This window comes from Hemicordylus capensis, chromosome 6, assembly GCF_027244095.1.
Source record: "Hemicordylus capensis ecotype Gifberg chromosome 6, rHemCap1.1.pri, whole genome shotgun sequence".
Lineage (NCBI taxonomy): Eukaryota > Metazoa > Chordata > Lepidosauria > Squamata > Cordylidae > Hemicordylus > Hemicordylus capensis.
Window position 1 is genome coordinate 15,060,219 of NC_069662.1, and position 9,284 is coordinate 15,069,502.

Sequence of the window (9,284 nt, forward strand, 5' to 3'; positions counted from 1 at the left end):
ACCCACTTCCCGCAGGAAATCTTGCTGTGCAATCCCACTGAAACAATCCTGAGCTGCTCAAGAGCATGGAATCACATTGGAGAACTTCCCATGGAATTCAGCTCCCTTAAAATTTCGTAGGAGTGGGGGGCAGGGGGTGCCCTGTGGATTTCCCACCTTGGGCACCAGAATGCCTGGGCGGAGCCTCCCTTGAGGACACACAGATAGCCAAAAGGCTCAGGCCAGTGCCAGTCTTAACCAGGCACGCAGCCGCGGCATCACCTGCCTCTCCCATTAAGTGTCACAAGTGGATGGCCCCCACTGCAGGATGCCATTTTTCATCTCCTGCCTGTCTGAATCGTGCTTCTCCTCCTCCTCCTCCTCTCCCCACTCCGCCCCCTTGGTTGCAGAGTTCCATTCATCCCTGTTCCCGTCACAGAGCTTTGCAACCTCCTGAGTCACTGGCTGCGCTATTGACACAGACAACCAGGGCATGCTGCCAAGGCAGCCGGCAGAGGGACTGGCCTGACGCACAGACTGGAGCTGCCAAAGCTCCTTTGGCCCTCCTAGCAACAGAAAGGCAAGCCCCTCCACCTGCAAAAACAGCAGCAAAAGCACAACCCAAACACCCCCATTTTGCTGCCAGCCCCTCCCCGCCCCCCCCCCCCCCCGGCACAAGCTCACTTTCCCAAGAGGTAGGAAGTTTGAGAGATTTGCCTTTTCACTGTTTCCTAACAATATGAAAAGAGAGAGAGACAGGGGCATGAGGAGCACTGGAGACTTGTCGTAAATCGCATTTGTTTACAGATCTACTGGCAGACTCTCAAAGCAGCCAGCACAGTTGCTAACTCTGCATCAGATTTCCAAAGAGAAATGGCTGCAGCACAGCCCGTGCACGCACGCACACACACACACACACACCCCACAAACACATATAAACCTGGGCCGCAGCTTGTCTGCACCCCAGTTTTCACCGGCCCTGCCTACAGTTCTTAGTTCTCCAACTCTCTGTGTGTTTCTGTCCAAATTCAAGCTGCTAGTCCAACCCCACTGGCAGAACTCTAGTCTCGGGTCCCACAATGCTGGTAGGTTCCTCATTAAGATGATGTCTTTTCAGGTCCATAGCCTGCCTAAAAGTTGGGGGGCACCCGAAAAGTGAGGGGGCAGCTTATCTGGCCACCATCAGTCTTAAGTGCAAGCAACATTTGGTTATTTAAAAATTATTTGCAAAAAATGGAGAGGCAGGCCCACCCTAACCCCCTCCACTGGCTCTTCTGCGTCTTCTAATTTTTAGGGCCCATTGAAAAAATATGTACCAACCATCCCAGATCACCAGTTTAATGATCAATTCTATACACAGACAAGGCTGGCTTTGTAAATATGAAAACATGAAGAGCCCTGCAGAATCAGACCCTACAGAACCAGACACTCTTTCGCAGAGTGGGCAGCCAAATGCTTTGTTCACAATTTCAGGGGACCACAATACAGTCAGTGTGGTCTAACAGCTAGCTATAATACCCTGCATGTTATGTTGATTGCCAGAACTAGCATTAAAGTGACACGCCTAAAAAAGCGGGGCAGTGGCAGACAGGGGAGGCTGCTCTCACAAGCAGCCAAGCCTGGGCTTGGCTGCCCATAAGAACTGCCAGGATCCAGGCAGTGCCACAGTGCAAAACTCTTAGCCGAGGTTAAAGGCACAAACCCGCTCTTATCCCAGCAGCTGGGATCGTGTGTCAGCGTGGGTTACTTGTACCTCGCGCTGACACAGAGATGAGGGCCTAGAGCGCCTGTCCCCTGGGGGATTCCCCCAGTGCACTGTGGGATACAGGGGCGTAACTATAATAGGGCAAGGGGAGACAGTTGTCTGGGAGCCCACTGCCTTGGAGGGCCCCCCAGAAGCAAGTCACATGAATGACTCCCCCAGCCCGTGCACTCGCCCGGGGTTCCTTCAGTTGTATTCATCCTCCGAAATTGATGTGAGTGTTAAGACCTGGAGCTACCAGAACAGCATGTCTTTCTCTAGTACCATTACATTGACTTGCATCGTCCACAATTTACAAAATCTTTTAAAAAATAATTTAGGATGATGTTCTATTGTGGCACATAGGAGATACACACAAACACACACACGGGGGGCATTTTAAAATCTTGTCTCTGGGCCCACTTCAACCTTGCTACGCCCCTGGTGGGATACCCAGAGGCCGAGATAACGAGTCCCGGCTTCAGAGCGATCTGCCCTGCTCCGTGCTGTGCACAGCGTGCTCCCACCAAGCACAATAAGATCATCTGAGGGGGATGCAAGGTTTGCAAAGCTTTCCCCCTGTCCGCCCGCCTGACCAAGAGGTCATGTGAACGGCCTCAGTATCTTATCCTGGATTATCGACCTCAGGGCTGAACAACTTTGGCCATCCAGCTGTTTTTCGCCTACAACTCCTCTTATCCCCAGCCACAGTGGACAATATTCAGGTATGATGGGAGATGTAGCCCAACATCTGCAGGAGGGTCGAAGTTGTGCAGCCTCAATTTACCTCCTACGGTGCTAAAGATCAAGAAGGCAGTTCACACGATCAATAACTGGATAGGACAAGTGTCCTACCCAGTGTAGGGAGCTGTGCATGCTCCCGAATTTTTATCACCAGCAAGCGAAAAACAAGGTGGGAGGGGCCAGCAGACATCATCTGCTAAGCGGCCGCTGGATACAAGGGTTTTTCCTTCAGTCCTATCTCATTCAGCAGCTGGCTACTTGTCCTACCGAGTTATTGATTGCGTAAACTGCCTTTTTGATTTACAACCTCCTGAGTTGCTGCTTGCACTAGTAACAACTGAAGTAGCATGGTGGCTAGGAGCCTCAGCTACAAATCAGGAAGTCCCTGGTTCAAATCCTGCTTCGGCTATGATGTTATACTTTAGGCAAGCTAGACCCTCTCATCCTCAGCCCCCACATCTGCAATATGGAACAAAATTCCTCTCATTTACTTCACAGGGTTGTTGTAAGGATTAGAACGCATGTGAAACCCTTTGAACATACAAACGTGCCATGACATGTATTACTATTATTCTTAAACATTGTGAAGACTTCAGATGATGGATTTGTAATGTCCTGCTTATTTTTCTTTTTGTGATTACAAAAATCATGTTGTTGGTTTGAAGCAAGCAAATTGAACTGAACTGAGTGTCGGGATGGGATTAAACAGAATCCCAAATGTGGAAAAGAGGCTTTTAGTTTTCCTCTTTTGGTTCAGGATTGGCATTCCAAGCAACAGAGAGACATCAGAGATAGAAGCTGACAAATTCTACCAATGGGGTGATGAGAGTGAAAGGTGGACACACTCCTGACACAGTAATAGTTGTGTAAAAGGGGATTTCAGGAGGTATAGTCTACTCTTTTGACAAGCTGAGTTTCCAAAATAAAATTCCCTCTCCCACACAACTATTGAAGGTACAGGTCCCTGTCCTCCTCTCCACCAGGTTACCATCTTTACTGAAGAGCACTGAGAAAACAGAATACAATACATTTGAAATGAAACATCCAAGGCTGCAGTGGCAATTAGTGCTGAGGTAAAGCTCCAATTTCTGGGGAGGTGGGGATGGGGGGAGAAATCCTGGACAAAAAATAAATGAAATAAAAGGAATCCATCTGAGGGATTTTTTTTTATACACAATTTTATTGGTTGGGGGAGAGAGTCGACATACCCTATGCACAGTCTCTCATACTGGCTGACATCCAAAGTAAATTACTGCTGAGTAGTCTCACTGAAATTAAGTAGGCATTTAGAGTAACTCCTGTGTAGTATATTGAGTAATTTGGTCTGGATGTCAGCCAATATTTTTAACACAAGTCAATTCTAGTTTTTCCAGGGGCATAATTAACAGAGTGCCATCAACTATCCCTGTCTGCTTTTCAGCAAAATCACCCCAGGAAGGCACACTGTGTATTCTCTGGCAGGGCTTCGGAGGGGAGTGCTCTCTCTCTCTCTCTCTGGGCACCGCATGCAGCCACCAGCACTTTCTGCCTCTCTGATTTTTAAAGGGACTCTTTTCTTTCTCGACATAAGAGTTACATGCTTGGACCAAAGACCACTTGAAGGCAGGGGTTTTCAGCCCGTTTAAACAAGTGTGTACTTCTTCTGCGTACGCACTCACACGTTTTTGATGTCCACTCCGTTAATTTTAGATCTTGCTCAGGTTTAATCAGGAAGGTCCCACTTGAATGCAGGTATGCACACAGTGCCTTGATTCTGTTTCCCAGAACAAAACTGACTCCGCAGAGCGAGAGCGAGAGAGAGAGAGAACACACTGTTTCTTCTGTTTCAAAGCATCAGCTTAGGTACCCCAAATAAGCGGCCAAGGATTGTGACCCACCCATAGAAGTAAATCTCGCCAAAGTTGGTGGGAAATAAAATACAAGCTAAGTGAATTTGCCCTGGAATCAGGAAAAACAAACAGAGCACCCCTAAGTCGATGCTGCAACTTTCTTCCTCTTCCCATCCTCTGAAGCCTCATGGCCAGGCCTCCACAGCAGATCCCTGACATGACTTCCCCTCTCCCTCCTCTTCTCTATGTGACTGGCTGGCTAGGTGCTTAGGCTCAGCCCACCTCTCCCTCCGTCTGACGGACAGGCTCAGCAGCAAAGGAAATGCTAGCTGATGCTCAGCGAGAAAGGGATGCTGCCTGACACTCCCCCTGCTCCCCTCCTGGAGAAAGAGCCAATGGTATCGCAGGGGAGCATTCTGTATACCCCCTGCCCTGCAAGGCTTCAAAGGGCTTCAATTACTGCAGTTGAAAACCCCTGCTCTAAGCCGAAGCTATATTTTCAGTTTCAATAATGGAGAAAATCCTAGACATGGGCATTCAGAGCAGCATTCAGCTACTCCCTGAACAACACAGTGAGGCGGGTCTCATGATCACGCAGGGCATACTGGGGAGACCCCCAAGCTGGGAGGCTGCTTTTCAGCCTCCCGCCAGGGGTCTACTCATGAGTAGCTCATGAGTAGCAACTTCAGCCCTCCACATGATCCCCAAAACCGGGTTTGCGGAGCACTCGCTCCACAAACCAGGTTTAAGGGGCGGGCTACTTGAGCAGGTTGCCTGCTCAAGAACCACCAGGCTCGCACCTGAGCCCAGTGATTCATACGCAGGGTGGATTTGATTTAAATCACGATTTAAATCACTAGCAGGGTGGATAAAAATAAAAAAAATCCGATTTAAATCAAAAAAATCCGATTTAAATCAAAAAAATCGGATTTTTTTTATTTAAATCGGATTTTTTTTTATTTTTATCCACCCTGCTAGTGATTTAAATCGTGATTTAAATCATGATTTAAATCAGTTTGATTTAAATCAAATCCACCCTGTTCACACGGTTGTAGGAAATCGGGCTGGTGGAGGCTAACCTGATTTTCTATAATATTGTGAATAGCCTCTATGCCATTCCTGAACTGGATGACTGGCAACGCTGTTCTAATAAAGTATTAGAAATGCAAAGAGAGTAATAAGAGATGCCACCACAAAAAATACCAATTAACATATAACATATAGAAAGTTTAAAATTAATCTATTTTTTTCAGTTAACTGAAGAAAACTTGAGAAATTTGCCAGCTGAGGAAAAACTGGCACTTTTGAATTCAACTTATCAGGCCTAAAAAATAAGAGAACTGCTTACCAAGTTTACTGTTTTTAGGTTGGTGAACAGGCATCCAACTGATCACTTGCTGTGGGTTAAGAACTTACTATGTCCTCTAGGCCACTTTTCTGTAAAATACTGTACACACACACACTAATTATTGTATCATCCCCCAGAGGTTTGCCAAGTACAAATTTTCCTAGGAAGTCTCCAACTTCTGGGCCTTCTCCAAGTCAGACCATTCATCATCCACTTAGCTCAGCATTGTCTACACCAGAGCTGCACAACTTCAGCCCTCCAGCTGTTTTTGGATTACAACTCCCATCATCTCCAGACACAGTGGCCAGTAGTCAGGCATGATGGGAGTTTTAGTCCAACATCTACAAACAAGCCAAAGTTGTGCAGCCCTGCCCTGGTCTACACTGACTGGCAGTGGTTCTGCAAAGTTTCAGACAGGAGTCTTCCCCTGTCCTACCTGGAGATGCAGGGATTGAACCTGGCACCTTTTGCATGCAAAGCAGATGCTCTATCACTGAACGAATCCCCTAATAATATAACTGAGCTGTGTTGGGAACGTAGGAAGTTGCCTTACGCGGAGTCAGATCCATTGGTCCATCTAGTTCCGTATTGCCTACACTGACTGGCAGCAGCTCTCCAAGGTTTCAGGCAGGAGCCTGAAACCATCCCTCCCAGGAGATGTTGCAAGGAACTGAACCTGAGACCCTCTGCATGCAAAACAGATGTTATACCACTGAGCAATGGCCTCCATCCTGTGGAAGGGGCCAGCTCGCTCCAGTTATTTAGGAAGATGAGCAAGAGCACCTTTTTAAAAAGTTTGCTTACTAGTATTAGCTAATAAATTAGACTTTCCTGCCTATATTGGAGAACAAACAAGTGAAAGCTCCTTGACAGAAGCATTGAAACACCTATAGCTCTCCATATAATGCAATACTCCACAGAAGGTGCACATGAGACTATGGTAAAGTTGTGCCGTCGAGTCAATGTCGAATCCTGGTGACCACAGAGCCATGTGGTTTTCTTTGGTAGAATACAGGAGGGGCTTAATATTGCCATCTCCCACACAGTGTGAGATGATGCCTTTCAGCAGCATCCTATATCGCTGCTGCCCGGTATAGGTGTTTCCCATAACTGGCAACTTCTTGCTCCCTAGGCAAGCTTCCTTCCCGCTGAGCCATTAAGTGGCTGAGACTATGGTATTCTTTCACAAAATGTTTACTAGCCTGACTACCCTCACATAACACAGCACATAACATCTAGAATCCATCTGATCCAGCATCCTGCTCCCCACAGTGACTAGCTAGCCTCCAGGAAGCTCACAAGCAGGAACTGAGGCAATTGCCCTCTCCCTTCATGCTAGCTCATGACATATTGCAAAAGCAACACACAGCCATTTTGCCTTCCTTCCTCTGCAACCATCCATGGAGGGGTGCTGAGGGGGCTGTGTTGCTGCTGCTTCTGAGAAATGACCTACAATTCTGCTACCTCACCCTGATTCATAGTAGGGCTGGCTCTCATTTTTGGCTCTCATTTTTGCTTCATAGTAACTGGCAGAGAGCAGATTTCCACCTTTGAAACTGCAAGTTCCACTTAACCTTTATTTTATTTTATTTTATTTTTACATTTTATATCCTGCTCTTCCTCCAAGGAGCCCAGAGCAGTGTACTACATACTTAGGTTTCTCCTCACAGCAACCCTGTGAGGCTGAGAGAGAGTGACTGGCCCAGAGTCACCCAGCTAGTTTCATGGCTGAATGGGGATTTGAACTCGGGTCTCCCCACTACACTGGCTTATTGCTGGGATAAAATGTATTTATCGTACATTTATATCTCACCTTTCTTCCATCATATCGAGGTGCATCTTTCATGTGCCCTCAGACTTATGCCTTTCATTAATAATAGACACTGATAGACTTGTCCTCTGTTGGCCCATTCACACGTTATGTTCAGCACTCATACAAGTGTACAGTGTACACAGGTAGAGATCTGTACACAGGTGCAGTCATTCACATGTTATGCTGAACACAGGTACAGAAGTACACTTCCTATCTGTACCAAGCATTTGAAGGGCCTGTCCCCAGGTTCCCTTTAAAATGAACACGGGTACAGACATTCACACAAAGACATGTACAAGTGTATAGACATCTGTACACTCGTACAGCATAATTTCTGAATCAGGCTCATGAATATGGTTAATCCTAAACTAGTGCCCATCACCACATCCTCAAAACCTCCCTGAACCATTTTTGGAAGGGCAGGAAATAAGTCAAACAAACAAACAAACAAATTCCACAAATTCATTATGTATTGCATTTTCTTTTATCTGCCCCGGATCTTTCTGCCAGTTTCATTATATGACCCCAAGTTCTAGTGCGTGAGAGGGAGAAAAACTCTTTCCGTACTTTCTCCATACCATGCATAATTTCATAAGTTTATATTTGTGTCCCCCTTAGTTGTCTTTTTACTAAATTGAAAAGCCCTAAATATTTTCTTCCAATTTTACAAATAGAGGCAGATCTAGGGATGTGCACGAACTGGTCCGCAGGCCATTGTAGAGGCCTCTGAACCGGTTCAAATGTGGCACAGTGCAGCGGTTCGGTGCTGGGGGGGTGGTTCTTTAAGGGCGGGGGGTGCACTTACCCCTCCTGCCGCTCCCCCCCCCACCGGAGCTCCTTTTGTAAAGCAGTTCTGGGGGCGGCAACGTACCTCCCTGCCACCCCCTGCCCCCGTTTTTGGCCGGAAGTGGCCAGAAGTACCGTGAGCGCATGTGCACATCACGCACACGTTGGGTGGGCGCACATCACACACACGCGCACACACATCAGGCAGGCATACGCAATGTGCGCAGGGTGCACACACGTGCAAGGTACTTCCGGCCGAAAATGGCGGCAGGGGTGGCAGGGAGGTACGCTGCTCCCCCAAGAATTGCTTAACAAAAGGAACGCAGGCGGGGGGGAAGCGGCAGGAGGGGTAACTGCACCTCCCCATCCTTAAAGGAAACCCCCCCCCCGTGTGGAGGCACGGTTCCATGCACACCACTAAATTGTATGCTGTATTCCAGGTGTGACCACACCATAGTTTTGTATAAGGGCATTATAATATTAGGTGTTTTATTTTCAGTCCCCTTCCTAATGAGCCCTAGCATGGAATTGGCCTTTTCCACAGCTGCCACACATTGAGTTGACACTTTCCATGAGCTGTCCACCACGACCCCAAGATCCCTCTCCTGGTCAGTCACCAACAGCTCAGATCCCATCAGCATATACTTGAAGTTGGGGTTTTCGTCCCAATGTGCATCACTTGACACCTGCCAACACTGAACTGCATTTGCCATTCTGTCGCCCACTCCCCCAGTTTGGAGAGATCCTTTTGGAGCTCCTCGCTCGCACTCTGTTTTAGATTTCACTACTCTAAATAATGTGTTGTCATCTGCAACGATTTAGTGAGTAACGGCTAGTATGTGGTGGGACACTCTAACCACCAACATAGCTCTATGGTGTTGATTGATCCCAAGCAAGAGCCATACAGAAAACTAATAACCGGTAGAGATACCTGGGCCTCCGATGCTCGCCATACTCATAGGCCATACTAAAGTTAAGAGGGCGGGCAGAGAAACCTGTTTCATCGGCGCATGCGCAGCGGGAGTCAATGTTAGGTTACATAGC

At 47.5% G+C, this 9,284-nt stretch overlaps 1 protein-coding gene across 1 annotated transcript in view; it reads right to left on the bottom strand.

Moving 5' to 3' along the window:
- STX1B (syntaxin 1B) overlaps positions 1-9,209 on the bottom strand; it is a 104,689-nt gene extending 95,480 nt beyond the window's left edge. Inside the window, exon 1 of the mRNA XM_053264982.1 lies at positions 9,172-9,209. The gene's annotated coding sequence lies outside the window, so the exon portion shown is untranslated. The remainder of the gene's footprint in view (positions 1-9,171) is intronic.
- Between the last annotated feature and the right edge of the window lie 75 nt (positions 9,210-9,284).